Genomic DNA, 16,741 nt, shown 5'->3' on the forward strand with positions numbered 1-16,741 from the left:
AAACTTAGGATGTCTATAATGAGTGACTCACCAGACTAGATACAATCAAAGCAAGAGTTAGGGAGTTTAATGACATGTCAATTGAAAAACCTCCACAATCAAAAGGAAAGAGGCGGGGAAGCAAGATGGCTCAGTAGGTAATGGTACTTGCTTCCAAGCCTGACACCCAGAGTTCCAGTCCTGAAACTCATTGGATAGAATTGAGAACAGACTCCCACATATTCTCCTCTACCCTCCACATGGATGCTGTAGCTCTCTGTGATAAGTCATGGGTCTGACTTTCTGCAGTCGTAGCCAGTCACACTGGCAGGACAGCAGGCTATAACAAGGGCTGAGCCCTCCAGAAGAACTCTGGAACCCCCTTCCTCTTCTCCTTCCTCTTTCTTTGCTATTGACACTAGTGTTTTTCATCTCAGAGAAGAGCTTCTCCTTAGCCGTCGCCACAGCACCCCTATACAACTTTGGTAGTTTCTACATAGGTGCATCTGCAATATTCTTTCGCTAACATAACAATTTTTAATTTGTAATGAATTACTTAATGAAGCACATGAGGCAAATGTGAATTGACTGCACAGGAGAAACCAGCAAGTGTCAGCGATGTCAGTATCATCTTCTAGGAATTGATAAGCAAAGCAGGTAGAAAAGAAATTAACACGAACAGCACTCAGGGGATAATCGACATGAAAGACACACATTGCTTATTAACAGCGGAATGCACATCCCCTTCAAACTCATGAAGATTCACCAAGTGGAAATTGAAAGTATGACATACACGTAATACTAACAGAAAAAGATAGGTACTAAATTCAGAAAGTATAGATATGATCTTATGTAGGGAAAACTACAGAACCTAGATAGACCAAGGAACAGTCTATATGAATACGTTCCAGTGTTGAGGATCAGAAGTCTCAACAAAGTTAAGATGTCAAAGCTTGCCAATTGAATGTATAGATGCAAAGCAATTCCAATCAAGTTCCATTCCACTGTTTCATAAATGTGAACAAATCAATTCATTAATGTATACAAAAGGGTCAAAGATCCAGATAAAACACCCACAAAATTATTTAATTCCCAACTCTTAATTTTTGACATTTCTATTCTAGCATGCCTCAGAGAGGGATGTAGGAAGTGATACCTAGTACCACATGCCACTTACAATCACACCGTGGTTTCTGATCTGATTCTCTTACCTGAGGTGGACGACTAAAAAAAAAAAAAAAAAAAGTAGCCAATTCTAAAACCAGAGCAAGTAATACATAGTCTCTCAGCCTAGAGGAACTTACTCAACTAGCTTCCTCTATACAATGTGTATACCTGGGTTCAAATTCTTGTAGCACCATACAAATTCTAGGACCAAGGACAGGTGACTCTATGCCCGCGCCTCTTATTTCTCCTTTGTAAAATGAATTAACAGCGGTAGCATTGAGCTGCTGTCAATCTGATGTCAGAGCCTTGAAGTGAAAGGCAATATTTAGAAAACTCTGCCAAATGTTTACATTCTCTATGGTTAATTTCAGTATTTCGTGATTCGAGCTGGACAGGTCTTGATTTTTGTGTCCTATTCACCCCTATACTACAGATTAACCTTGAGTATAAAAGGTTTTAGTGTGTGTTTACTCAACTGTCTGGCATCTGCAACTAATTTTCCTCAATCATTATTTGAGAGAAAAGGTTGCAGCTTAATCATCTCTATTTTCTGAAGATGTCTCGGTGCAGAGAGTGAAATTGAAAAAAAAAAAAAAAACCTTAGATAAATGAATACTTCCCAGGTGAACACCTGAATGGTTTCTAAAAGTGTCCTTGTAAGTGGAAGCTTCTGGGAGGTATTAAAGTTTCCCTCTCCACGTGGTTGAAATTCAATTTTGAAGGGTCACACTCTCTGATGAAAACTCTCCCCAGTTCTTTCATAGTCAGAAAGAATATGTCAAGGCATTTTCTAAGAGGAAATTTTCTTTGCATAAACAAGTGGCTCGATGTCTGCTCTCAAAGGCACACAAGTTTGTCAAAGTGCATGCGTGAGTGCCCCTGGCTTTCTGCTCTATGACTTTATACAGAGTTCTTCCATTTAGATTTGTTTTGTGCCAGGGCTGGACACTATGTTGGTCAGACCATTGTTTCTAAGGCTTGGCACCTACTGCTACCGGGATCCAAATGAGACTTTGTTGTGGGGTGCAGTCCTGTGAGGAATGGGAGTCGGGCAGTATCTGGGCATTCCACCCACCACATTAGGACCCTCCTCCCTTGCAGTCTTCTGAAAGCCAGGCAAAATCTACAGACAATGAACACACCCCAGGAGGACAAACAAGTCCCTGCAAAAATGAACTGTTTCAGGATGACTCTGCCTGCCCTAATGTGGCCATCAACCGCCTGCAGAGCCAACAAGCACGGATGCTTCATCCTGGTTCTGTATAGGGTCAAGTTAGAGTCTGGATCATGTTAGAAAAACTCCTAGCCAAAGCTGACATACTGGACTCTCCTAGCTCTTACTACTGATAGAGGAAAAAGAGAAAGAACAAACGACCTAGCCAACAGAAAAACAAACAACAAAATTATAGGCATTAGTGAACCTTGCTCAATAAAAACCTTAAATGTGTGTGACCCCAGCTCTTCAGAGAAAAGATGTGGAGTAGCAAGACCCAACTCTGGGAAACACCTCCAACTAGAAAAGGCATTTTAATGGACCCAAAAGGATGGAGTCAGTGCAGCAAACAAAAGCTGAGATCAAGCTGGCATAGCTTTGCAGTATCTGATAGTCTAGGTGCCAAACCCTGCTTGGTCAGAAGAGATAGAAGGCCATTGTGCTAATAAAGAGAAGAAAAACAATTAAGAATGTGTGTGCATAGTCATTTATATTTATTTTCTTAATTAATTATTCTCTCTATTAAATGCTCGGTCCCTATAGCTTATATTATTTAGTGTTTATTTTCTTTTTTTATATTGTGACCTCTCTTCCTATTAATATTTAGTTTCTAAAGATTTGAAAGAAACTGTTTTTATCCATAATGCTAAACATGATTAAATTTTATAAAAGTTATTCATTGTAATTACAGTCTTCTAGTTAGAAATCACGCACAAGGCAATTTGGGCATGTGGTGTGTCGTGCAAATGCCTTTAACCACAGCACTTGGGAAGCAGAGGCAGGTGAATCTTTGTGAGTTCTAGGCCACCCTGGTCCATACATGAGCCCTGTCTCAAAAAACAAACAAACAAACAAACAAACAAAACAAACAAGAAATCACACACAAATAATTTCGTCATTATCCACAAATGAAGTCCCTCTTCTAGACTCTATAGGCACCTGCATACACATACATACATGCTCAGGTACACACACACATACACACACACACACACATACACACACACAAAACTAAAAAGATTACATTTTCACCAGTTATCTGAATTTCTATCTTTCTTAAGACATTAAAATTCTCTGTTTTATGTGTATGAGTGTTTTGCTTGCATGCATGTGTACAAACCATGTGCACTCAGTACAACCGAGGTCAGAAGGTCATGTTGGATGCAAGTGGAGTTACAGATGGTTTCATGTGTTGGGGATTGAACCTGGGTCCCCTGAAAGAACAGCAAGTGACCTTATCACTGAGCCACCTCTCCATCCCCATGGAGCTGGATCTTTTAAACCTGATTTTGATATTTACTAATGATATTTTTTTGTCATGGATTTCCTAATCTTGATTTTTACTTCTATTATATTCAAAACTATAGAATATTTCAGTTGATCTTCACAACCTGTCAATGTCTCCTGTTGACTTAACAGCTGAAAGACCGTTTGACTGAGTTTAAGATCATGAAACCCCAACGTTCTTAGGAAATCCACTGTTTGCATACATCTTCAAAATTAGCAATACTTAGCAGAAGTCTTAGTTTCTTTTTAATAATTTTGGATGTCTGAATGAATGTGGTATAATTTTACTTTAATTACTATCTGAAAATACTGGCTTTTCTAAGTTTATGCTTTATCTGGGCTCTAAGATTGATCCTTCACAAAAGCAGTCACTGTGTGGCCCACCTTATCTCCAAACTCTCAATTATCCTGCCTCAGCCCCAGAGTCCTGGGATTGCATGTCAGTCCTACTGCACCCAACTACATACAAGTTAATAATTTTAACAGACAGGTCTATCATGAGAATCATGAGTTTCAGCACTGCTCCATAGTATTAATTAGATATATGTGGGATGCCCTAAGTCAGTATTTAAATGTAGATAGACTGTATTAATATTACTATTTGCAATATAGAAAAGTCATGGTGTGGCTGGAGAGACAGATGTTCCTGTGGTTAAGAGCACCTGCTGTTCTTTGCAGAAGACTCAGTTTCAGTTTTTAGTATTCATATTAAGTAGCTCAAAACTGCCTGTAACTCTAAATTCAGAGAATCCTTGTGTCCTTTTCTGGCCTACAAGACTCCTGTATGAACACAGTGTACTTAAACCCATGCGCGCACACACACACAAAACAATAATAACAAATAAATGATACATATTTTTAAAGAAATAAAGTCATGCTATAACTTTGGCTTAACTCATTCTGAGTTCAGACTCTATACACTACACATATATCACAGACCACTGCTTTTCTTGGATTGAAGGTTTCTCACCTCTCTTACTTATTTCTCTGACTTCAAGAACCAATGCAAACTGAGAATCTACAACCCTCTATGAGCATTACTTCCAGAATCTTTCTTACTCTAGCATTCCTCTTGAGAGAGCTCTATGTTTCAACATGAGGATCTGAATTCATCCAGCTGTGCGTCTTATATCTTTAGATTAGTGCACAGGAGATAGCCAACCAGAGGGAAGCAAACTAGAGGGAGAGAATGGAGGAACCTTGTCATAGCTAAGGATCAATGAAGTGGGGGAAGGAGGGTTTTGATTTTTTGATACATGGCAATCAAAAAAGACTCTTGAACTAAGCTCCAGAGAGCATCCTGCTGGTCCTTTCAGCTTGCACTTTCCTCTCTCTCCATGCAGAATCTGAACAAGAACCTTGCTAAATTAGCTTGGAATAAATGCACAGCCATGGCCACACCCATGACACCTAATTATCTCCAATGCCTCCTCACTGTGGCATGCTGTCAGCAGTGATCATAACAAGGTGGCTTAGAGAGCAAACCTTCTATCCTTGATGCTCTGTCTTATTCATTTTCATTTTCTAGCCACAGAGTCTCACGCTGCTCCTTGATTATATATTTCCTACCTACTATTCAGAAGCAACAACCTCTCCCTCACTGTGAGACTCCATTGGAATGGACTTAACTACGTAAGTGTGCTTGGGAACCATACTGCTTGATCTTCTGGCAACTCCCTCTCCAGCTACCCTCTACTCTTTGTGCTTACCCCATTTTGTGTCCCAAGAAGCTCCTTTGCCTTTTTCTTTATTCAGAGTTTTGTCAATGAGAAGCACAGGTAGAACATTCAAGAGAGAAAAGGCTGAGGCCACAGTGTCTATCACCCTGCTCCTTCATGCAGGGCATCTGTCAGGTGGCTGCCTCTCATATTCAGAAAATGCAATCCCATCAGCTCCATCTCCTTTATTCTAGTTCCAGGACCCCCCTCCTCAGAGCCTCCTGGTTTCCAGAATGCTGAAATCTACCACCAGATTTCCTTCCTCTCTGTTTACCCCTTTAAAAATGCTTCCAGTATTAGGGGATTAAATTACCTAAGTATCTTTGAAGTGTCTCCCACCATCAGACACCCATTTAAATTACCTCATCTAACCCTTCCTACAACATAGGCCCCTGTTACATCACAGGTTCCTCTGAATTAAAACAGTCCCTTCAGGAGTCAGGAGGTTCACCAGACTCTGGAATTAAACAAACTTCACAGGTCTAGAAAGTCTGAAATTTAACAAGAATCAAGAAGGCCTCTGTCCAAGGTAAGGAAGCAATAAAAGTCTGGTCGGGAAGGAGAGGCTGACCAGCTAGTCTCCCAGAGGCAATACTCCAATCTGTTGAGCTGTCTGAACACCATGCGGGGTCTCCAGGGTTGCAGCTTTAGAAAATCAGCACCCATGTTGAGGTGCTCTTAGGTGACACAGATGCTTTTGGGTCTCCCTGCTTCTGAAAGAACCCACACCCATGCTTCTGCTAGTAACACCAACAAACTTTGGGTCACCAATTTGGACTTTGGTGCAGTTCACACTCTGGTCCTTCATGGATTCCCTATCATGGATGAATAGATGTGCGTGTGTCTTGTCTCCCCAGGAAAAGTCTCACACAACAGGTTCAAGGTCTTGAAGTAGTATTTGTGTGTGTCAACCTATGATATGCCACCAACCAGAAATACAAGCATTATTTTAGCTATCATACGTCAGATGACATCGTTTTACTTGGAAGCTTTGGTAATCTTCAAAATGTGTATCTTCGATAAATTATTTTTTGCTGATCTTTGAAGGGAAACCCTGGCTCAAAAGGTTATGTCACTTGTTTTCATTACACGTGAGGAAAGTGGAAGGGGGCAGAGCTTTTCATTTCAGGCTCAGGGCTCTCATCCCTGCGTGGTGCATTGAAGGTGTCATTATAAAAAAAAAAAAAACATTGAAAACACCTTATGTGAATGCAATGTACTTGGCTTGCAAGCACCACTTATTTATGTATCAAGAATAAATCAAATCTCATGCAATTTTATCTGTTTTTATCAGCATATGTTTTACCAAGAGACAGCCCATCCCTCCCTTTTCAGGATGCTTTAGTCAGCTTGTGCTCTCAAAGTGCATGGTTTATTTTACTTCAACTAATTTCAGACTGCTAATATTTTTGCTTTACTTGTGGTATACACACCACACGGGATTGTAAATGGCTCCATGTATAATATGCATGCTACACAAGCAAGAGAACCTGAGTTCTATTCCAGACATGGTACCTACTTGTAACCCTGGTGCTCAGAAAGAGACAAGCGCTCCTCAGGGGCAGCTGGCTAGCTAGACCTGCAGAATCAGTGAGCTTTGAATTAAGTAATAAACTCAGAACCGGCCTTTACATATTGACATCTCCTTGGGCATTGTGATTGGTTGTGCCATCTGGTTGGTGGCATATCACAGGTTGTCACACACCAATACTACTTCAAGACCTTGAACCTGTTTCTGTAAATAAAGTGAAACTTGATCAAGGAACATAACTACCATCAACCTCTGACCTACCAATACAACCTCAGCATGTGTGTATTCTTGCACAATATTTTTGGTATGTTGGTTGACATGATGAATACAAGGTGTATTGTACACATTACATAAAATGCCAATTTTTGTTGTATAGAATTTTGTTTCATAACTTGATTCCTTTTGCTGTTGAGGGGCTTAGGTGATTTTCAGTTTGAGTGATTTTTTTTCAAAAAACTAAAACTCCCGTGAGAATTCTCATGCATGTGTCTTGGTAGAGGTGTGTGTAGTAACTGTTTTTCTTGTTACTATGACCACAATGCCCAAGGAGATGCCACTATGTAAAGAAAGGTTTATTTGGCTTACCTTCTAGGAGATACAGTTCACCATGGTGGGAAATCATGACTTCAGAAGCAGGAGACATCTGGTCTCCTTGAGCCCACAGTTAGGAAGCTGGACATGAACAAAAAGTGAGGCAGTACCATCAAACTTCAAGGTCCATGTCAAGAAACACACTTCTTCAAGCTAGGCCCCACCTCCAAAAGGTTCCACAGTCTTCTCTAAAGGGTACTACCAGCTGGGAACCAAGTGTTCAACCATCTGAGCTTCTGGGGTACATGTCACATTCAAAGTACAACATGTATAAAGCAAATATATTTCTGCGTTACCTATCTGTCAGTGGGATTGGTAAATACCAAATACATTCATGCTAACACTGCCAACCTAATTTGCAAAGAATGAATATAAATTTGTGAGTTATACAAATGCTCACTGCCCTACAGCATCACCAATAGTTGGAAGATTTAGTTAGTGTTAATTTAAGATATTATGGTGGCTGTAATCATAGCATTCCATGATGATTCTAATTCTCATTTTCCTGACTACAACCAAGGCTGGGCACTTCTCACTGATCTGTAACTATTATGGGTGCACTATAATGTATACAGCCAATGTCTCCTCTTAGGCTGGGCATCATCTTAAAAAGTATCTCTGTAATGCTGTGAAGTTGAATTTATTGATTTCTATATACTGCTGGTGCCTTTAGCATCCTGCCTTGAAATTTTTCAATATTCCTCTGTGAAGTGATTTCTTGCGGGCTGTTTGTAGGTTTTTTTTCCCTCAAGAGCCTTCTGCCTTGCATTGATTTTTATGTGCACGTGATAATGTGGAATCTAATATCTAAAACAAAGTAGATACTAGCTCCTCACTCGAGAACAGTCAAAGGATGTGTGGGGTGTCAACATTTAACTCATCTCCCAATCTGTGTTCCCTTCTGAACCCTGGGAGTTTCCATGTACTATGTTACTGCACTTCTCCGTGTATCCACTTCTTTCCTCTGGTTAGACATAACATGGAGAATTTTCCCTGGGCTTGGAGTATTCATTTCTGAAGACTTCCATTCTAGCTAATCAGTCTTTTGTCATGGAGTTGCCGGTTGTGGGCCTCATACTGGATGAGCAATCCTTAGATTGTCTACCCTTATGTATGCTTTGGTTCCAAACTAGAGGTCCTCACAATCAATCTCTGATTTGAATAGCTTAGAGAAGTCACTCCTTAACATTTCCTGGTCCTTCTTTCCTTCCTCCCTTCCCTCCTTTTTACCTTCCATCCTTTCTTTCTTCCTTCCTCTGTTCCTCCCTCCCTCCTCCCTCCCTCCCTCCCTTCCTTTCTATCTTCCTGTCATATGAAGACCAATGTCAGTAATAGTCAGGCAAAAGAGATACATAGGAGAAGGGCATGGCTTCATGTATGTAGAATACTACCCTCCCAGTTCACATGTTCACTAACATGGAAAATCCCTAAACTCCATCCCTGTGGGAGTAAATAGATACTTTATTACACAGACTTGTTCAGAGCACCATCTATCAGCGATTACATCATCCTACATTCTAGAGGGCCTGAAAGGTCTAATCACACTGTTCCTATGGCAACCAGCCTTCAGGAGATGTCTAAGGTTACACATGGGACTCCAGCCATCACCTCAGCTCCTCTGGTTAACAGACATTTTAGCAATTCCCTAAGTCTCATTGTGTTCTAATTTAAACTAATGTGAGGTATACAGGTAAGGGAATGCATTCCAGCTATGGGGTTTGAAGGTAAGCAATATAACTAGGATTAGATGAGCCCTAAAAGTGAAATCTCCCATGGGTGAATTCTGTTGACGCTGTAAGGAGAGAGAGAGAGAGAGAGAGAGAGAGGGAGGGAGGGAGGGAGGGAGGGAGGGAGGGAGAGAGAGAGAGAGAGAGAGAGAGAGAGAGAGAGAGAGAGAGAGAGAGAGAACACAATGAACTATGTGCTTTGCTACTTGGAACTCTGTCACTATCAAGTCCATAACCAGACATACTCATGCTTTCAGAGTCATGAACTCAACCATCTTTCATTTATAAAATAGCCTGCTTTGGGGATTTTATTATAGTAAATAATAGATTTAAAAAGCATGAAAAATAGCATTTCAGAGATCCTAAAGATTTTATTATATATGTTCCAGGAAATGGGAAGACGAAAGAAAATATGTATAGTTGTCTGTTGACAACCATAGGGCTTTGGCTTAAGTATCTATTCAGAACTTCAAAGCCCAGGTTGCCCAAGTTCCTTGTCTAAAAGACACAAGTGTCGGCATAGTACCTACACGTTTCTCCAGCATGTTTTCAGTCATTTTTCGATCACCCATGATACCTTACACAAGGTGAACTCTAGGCAAATAGTTATATACACTCTGTTGTTTAGGAAATAATGACAAAATCTGTCCCTGTTAAGTGGAGACACAGACACTGCAAAACTAACAACACAGTACATGACATAGTACCTGCAGGTGATTGAATCTGCGGCTTCTTACTGAGCCATTCTTACTGACAGAGAAGTCAACTTCATTTCTTCCTACACTACCCCCAAACTCTCTGTTTTCACATTTTTCTTTCTGTATCATGGAGTTTGCATGGGATAGTTTCCTAAATCTTTCTCTTTGACCAATTATTGCTAAGCATATTTCCTATCTACTGGCTATTTTCTAGTTATCATTTCTAGAAGGTGTGTCTATCCAATAGAAGCTATAATGTAATTAATGGTGTCATGTGACTGTTAGCCTGCTGGTTCTACTAAATGTACTCTAATTATGCAAGAAGCTAGCATGAGGGCTTGCTGGGTGGGGGATGTATGGGAATGCTCTATAGTTCTAGAAGTCTAAAAATATCTCACAGTAACTTTTTAAAGTGCAATGTATCAAACCCAAGAGAAGTTTGTCACACATGATTAATGTTCATCCCAAACTGATAAAAATGGACTGACCCAAAGAAGACAGCAGGTGTTCATTAGAAGTGTGAATTTTTATTAATAATTAAATTACACATGCAGAAGCCAGGCCCACACAGCCCAGATAGGACTTTCTAGAAAGTTCCACACTGGAAAGCAAATATCTGAGACCAGAAACTTTTTTTTTCTGTCTTCCTAAGAAATGTGGAGTCCCAAAGCTACAGCCCCTGCATTTTCTTCTTTGTTTAATTGGCCCTTCTGCCCTTTATTAACAATATTAAGTAAAATTAAATGGAGATTATTATGAACAACAGGAGCTTTTTCTTCATGACACTTATACTCAAGGGTTTCTAGTATAAAAATATCTTACTAATGTACCAGATAAAGCATCAAGTTGCTACCCAATAATTTCCAAGTGAGGAGGAAAGGCCTCCTGTTCTATGACAGACATATATCCCACCCGCCTTCTCTCCTCTGTGTTTCCTGTGCCATCATTTCTTCAGAATTTTGTTTCTACCAGAGTTCCGAACTAAGTAGACTACATAAGTAGTTGTTTCCCTGTGTAAAGTCTGTATACCCATTGAGATTCTGGGTGATGGATCTAAACTCCAGATGCCAGAGTTTCTCTCCCACTCACCCCCCATCACCTGTATAATAAGAAGTTATTCACTACAGCTACTCACCTTTCACAGCCATGCCCTGGGCTGCTTTGAGCTACATAGTGTCAAGGACATCAGAAGTATCTGAAAGGCCAAGTGGAAGTCTGGAGTCTAGAGATCTGCCCACAGAAATCATCAGAATAGAATCAGAATAGGATGGCTGCCCTTCTTTCCAAAAGTTGCCATTTCAGGTTTCAAGTGTCAACTGCGACTCCATTGTACTCTAGGAACTCGGAGGTCTCTGTGTCTCTACAGAAGAAGATCTGCTCCGGGGGTCTCTTGAGAACCTGGGTAGAGCCTGCCTCTTCTTGTTGAGAGCCTTGTTTCAGGCTGAAGGGGCCGGCTCATCCCTCCTAATCAGCAGCAGTGACTGTCAAGAGTTTGAGGGTACCAAATGATGAAGCAAGTCAGGAGGGAGAAACTAATCATGAAGGACTTACCCCGTGCTTGGCGGATGCTATTTATAGACACCCCACCAGACAGGAATATATTAACATCATTCATCCAGATCTACCCTGCGATTCTCAGTCTTGATAGTGGCAAGTTCTTCTGTCACTGCTTCCATAATATTCTGGAATATTCACTGCTTTATTTATTTCAGTTAAAATAGTGTCTCTTTCAGAAGAAGTGTTTTCTCACCTTCTTCCTGTTCCCCTAAAATCTCAATCTGCATTTCCATAGCAAGACGTGGGGGAGGATAAAAACATAAGCAAACGCAGATGCTTTTGTGAAGTGGGTGGGTTTTCTTGCTTTTCTATGCTACCATGCAAAGGGCTGTCATAACAATGCAGTCGTTAACAGACAAGAAATGGAGTCCTAAAGAGATTCATACAGCAAAAAGAATGTGTGTGTGTGTGCGTGTGTGTGTGTGTGTGTGTGTGTTCATATCTAGTGGCGATCTATCTCTATCTATCTCTATCTCTATCTCTATATCTAGAGAGATAATATATTATAGGTATAAAGCATGTACATCCATCCATTCATACATACATGCATACATGCATACATACATACATACATACATACATATGCATATATAGTCAACTACACAAGATGGATCAAATTCAGATATGTAAACCTGGTATAGCAAAGCATATCTGTAATCCTAGTGGCTAGGGGATCCGGAGTTCAGGAGTTTCTCTCTCTCTCTCTCTCTCTCTCTCTCTCTCTCTCTCTCTGCCCTCTCTCTTTCTCTCCTTCCTTTCCTTCCTCCCACCCTCCCTCCCTCCCTCTCTCTCCCTCCCCCTTTATCTACAACCACTCCTTGTAATATAAAAGTAGTAGTGATATTTTCAGTGTTTCAAATGCTTATGTGCATACCTGTGTGCATGTGTACACATGTTCTTGTGAAGGAGAGAAATCAATCTCCCATTTCATTTCTTAATGGTTATCCTCCTTAATTTTTTTTTGATGCAGGCTCTCTTACTGGGACTTGAGGTTTTCTATTTAGACTAGACTGGCTGGGCAGTGAGCACCAGGGACTTCATTTATTCACCTCCTCAGCCCTACCTCTAGAATGCAACTGCGTATGTCTTTTTACTTCAGTGTTGGACAGCAAACTTGCTTATGTGTGAGCACTTTGACACCTGAGTCATCTCCCCATCTCTTATATTTTTAATCATAAGTCAGAATGAAATAAATTTTCCTAAGCAAAGACCTGCATCTTCTACTCACTTGTCCCATTCTGGATACCAAACTTTAAATGGACATATGTGTGCTTGCAGATTTTTATATCTGTATTAAATCATCAAGACTGTGATACTCCCAATCCGACTTCAGAAGAGAAAAATTACTCAGCATTTAAGAGAAATTGAAGAAGACTAGAGTTAAGTGCCTAGCACCCAAGTGGGGGGAAAATGAGGCATTCAACCTTTTGTAATCCCAGCATGAAGGGATCTGCTACCCTCTTCTGGATTCCCTAGGTAAACACACACACACACACACACACATACGCACACATTCTCTCTCTCTCTCTCTCTCTCTCTCTCTCTCTCTCTCTCTCTCTCTCTCTCTGCCTCTGTCTCTCTGTCTCTCTCTCTCTGTCTCTCTCTCTGTCTCTCTGTCTCTCTCTCTCTCTCTGCCTCTGTCTCTCTGTCTCTCTCTCTCTGTCTCTCTCTCTGTCTCTCTCTCTCTCTCTGTCTCTCTCTCTCTCTCTCAAAGAAACTTTTACATTTGCAAGCAAACAATGTTTATAATATTGGTTTTTTGTCAGTTGCTTAAAATAGTTATTTCTTTGCTCAAAGGAGACGTCCTAGGATTTTTGTCTGGATTTCCTTAGTCAATGGGCTTTCTATGTGTGTTCTTCAGCTGCTTCTTCTACTACAGGTCCTAAATTAGAGAAAATCAAATGCTTACTCATCGTCATCTGATAAGGCTCAGCTCCACATTTTATCTGTCCCTCAAAAGGATTAGCAACTGCATTCCTGTTTAAATAAATCTCCAATTCCATCAAAAAATTGAAAAAATTCTTTTTGTACTCAAAGATATCTTTCACTCCAGGCAGATAAAAGGCTGTATCAGTAGCCTTAGCTTTTGCAGCGGTTTATTTGAACTAGCTACACAGCATTTCTAAAGTATTATTCTTCTGAAAGTATTCATCTCGGGGAACATCCAGGAAAGAGAGAAACTTTCCACCTCCGCTGACAACATAGTGAGAAATCACCAAAGGTATAAAAAGATTTTATGGAACAGCTTTCTAGAGACAGGCAGGTATGGTGCTTGGGCTTCTTATTGCCCGTTCCCAAGCCTCTAGTATCAAAGCCTCCCCACTCTCTCTTAGGTGTTGCCTCATCTAGCCTTTATTGTTGGTCTGATAAATTCTGCACACCATTTTCAGCAGCAGGAGCTATAGGAAACCACAGGAAATTTCACTTAGGTAAAACCAAGACTGGAAACGCAGAAGCTGTGTGCGGCCTTCCCTTGAACTGAGGTTAACTCTGTCTTCTTCTTGAGATCCCTGGGAATGTCAACCCTAAAAGATGGATCAAGGTTCTAGTGTATAGGCCATCTTGACACATGTCTGGAATCCCAGCACCTGAGGGATGGAAGCAGGAGGATCAGGAGTTTGAGGCCAATCTTGGCTCTAGAAGATCTTGTTTATGAAAGCCAAAATATATTTCCTTAAAAAGGAGGGGGCTGTATAGTAAAAAGAAAAGACTGGTTCAAATGTGCAAAGACATGGATTCTGCAGACTTCCTTTCCTGTAGAACTAGAATGCCGAAATATGATGGCCAAGTCTCCTTACATCTTATCCCAGTTTTCTGCAGTTGTCTAGGGTCTGAATGTGTCAACTGATAATACACAGACAACAAATAGCCAGGTGACCTGTCACTGTGGGTTCCCAGGCCATTTCTACAAGCTTCCTTCCTTTCTTCACTGTTTCTGTTACTCTTTCTAGAAGCATGACCCGCATAACCAAAGCCACCCCTGCATCTCAGAAATACTTTCCCTCAGACTTTCTGCTGTTCAGTTAGCTCCATCTTGACTCCATTCATATGCTCAGAGTGACTTAGGACAGAGCTTGGAGTAAGAGAAAGCACATGATTGTCAATCTTTTGGATAAAGTATCAGAGATACAGACTCTACCTATCAAGAAGGCAAAGAGGGTTTCTAACCAGGCACAACTTCTACAATGTCCAGCCAGAATAGGAAAGTGTGACTTTTACTCTGGTTTCTTTTCTCTCTTCCTCCCTCCCTCTTTCCCTCCCCTCTCCCCTCACTCCCACCCTCCCTGTCTCTTTCCTCCCATCTCCCCCTTACTCTCAGCCTCCCTCCCCCTCCCTCTCCCTCTCCCCCTTCCTTCCTCTTCCCCCTCCTCCCTCCTTCTCTTCCTTCCCTCTCTCTCCTCCCTCCCTCCCTCCCTCTCTACTTCCCTGTATCTATTACCTGTGAATACATCAACTTTAGATACCTTCTTTTATCGTTCTTCGCCTTATTTCTTGAGATGGAGTCTTTCTCTTGCTCAGCATGAAGTTTGTCATTTTGGCATGACTGGCTGGCTGGCAGGCTCCAGGAAACTATCTGCCTATCTCTGTACACATAGTGCTGGAGTTACAGGCATGTACTACCACATTGCACTGTATGTGACTCTCAGGATTCTGACTAAGGTCGTTGTGTTTGCCCAACTGGGCACTTGTTCTTTTGAGACTGGGTCTTGCTGTTCAGCCCAAGCTGACATTAGAATTACTGAGTTGTGTAGTAAAAGACATGTCACCATAGAGTTGACTCTCGATAGGAATTTTAACATGCTTGGACATACACAGATTCTTTTTGGAACGAGGGGTTGACAGACATATTAGTCATCCCTCTAGATACAGGACAGATTGAGTGAGCTGGATGTAGAATCTCAGAGAGTCATGTTAGCCTAAAAGGTCTCATGTTAAAAGCTTAGAGTGTTTAGGGAAGTAGTTCTCTCAAGGCCAAGCCAACAACAAATGCAAGCAGGTAAGAATATTGAAATTCTATCCATTACTTATAAAATACTTTAAAGATGAGATAATATCATAAAACAAGAGCAAATAAAAATTTGAACATAAAGCAATTTGAACTTCAAATCTGTGGAACAGGTGAGTTAGGAACCTGTTAGCACAAAGCTGTCTGTTTTCTTCTTGACTTATAAATATTTACCTGGTCTAACCCCTAGGGGCACATTAAGGAAGACCAGGGAAGCCTCTTGTTTAATATTTAACATTTGCAAGAGGTTTCTTATCAAGAAGGCTGCCATCTTCAATTAAACATCATTCCCAAATCCAGAGGAAATGAAATGTTAAGCGTGGAATTCTTTGGAGAGAGCTTACTGTTGTTCAGCTACAGCAGGTAAACATCCTCATTTCAACTCTGTTCAGTCATTTTCCTTTTTAAATTTGTATAACTAACATGTAAGTGGTTTACTGAAGTTCAGTAAGCAAAATTTCCTTTTTTAGTGTTTATTTTTTGACAGAACTGAATCTGTCTCCTTCTGTTCTAGGCACACAGTGATGGAAAAGTTGGAAAAGAAGAGATTAAAAATAGTGAATTTGTGCCATGGAAAAATTATTTAACTGACAATTAAAATTTGACTAACAATTTAAAATGTAATCCTCAATTATTGAAAAGCAATCATCTCATATGATAAAATTTGAAATGATATCCTAGCTCATACTATACATAAAAAGAAATATCTCAATGTTTAGTATTCTAAAATCAAGATCATTTAAATGAAAATAATATATGTAAGAAATCAATTTAGGAGTCAATCCACTTCACAAGCTTTCTTCAAACTGCAAATGGGGAGCAACTCATTTTGGAGCCCTCCTTCTGGCTACCAGAAGCCTTTACTTACTTCACAATAGACTTGGAATGTTGATAAAGTAAATAAGAAATGAAGTGAGATAAAAATCAAGGAACAACCTCTCGTTCTGAGTGTGATCATAAGTGGTCCCCTTACATGTGATCAATTATATAGCATACATGGTGTTTGAGGTGTTTATTTGTTGGTACAGGAGAGTGAAACCTAGATGATCCCAGTCCAGGCCAGAATAAGAACATAGACCACAAGCTCTGCATTCACCGTAGGAGAGGAAACCGAGGTGAAGCTAAAAAGTAGGTATGCACAGAAAGGGTGTGGGGTACAGAGAGAGGGAGGGAGGAAAGAGAGAGAGAGACAGGCACACACGCACACACGCACACACACACACACACACACAGAGAGAGAGAGAGAGAGAGAGAGAGAGAGAGAGAG

This window comes from Grammomys surdaster, unplaced genomic scaffold (assembly GCF_004785775.1).
Source record: "Grammomys surdaster isolate TR1022 unplaced genomic scaffold, NIH_TR_1.0 125606, whole genome shotgun sequence".
NCBI classification, from domain to species: Eukaryota; Metazoa; Chordata; class Mammalia; order Rodentia; family Muridae; genus Grammomys; species Grammomys surdaster.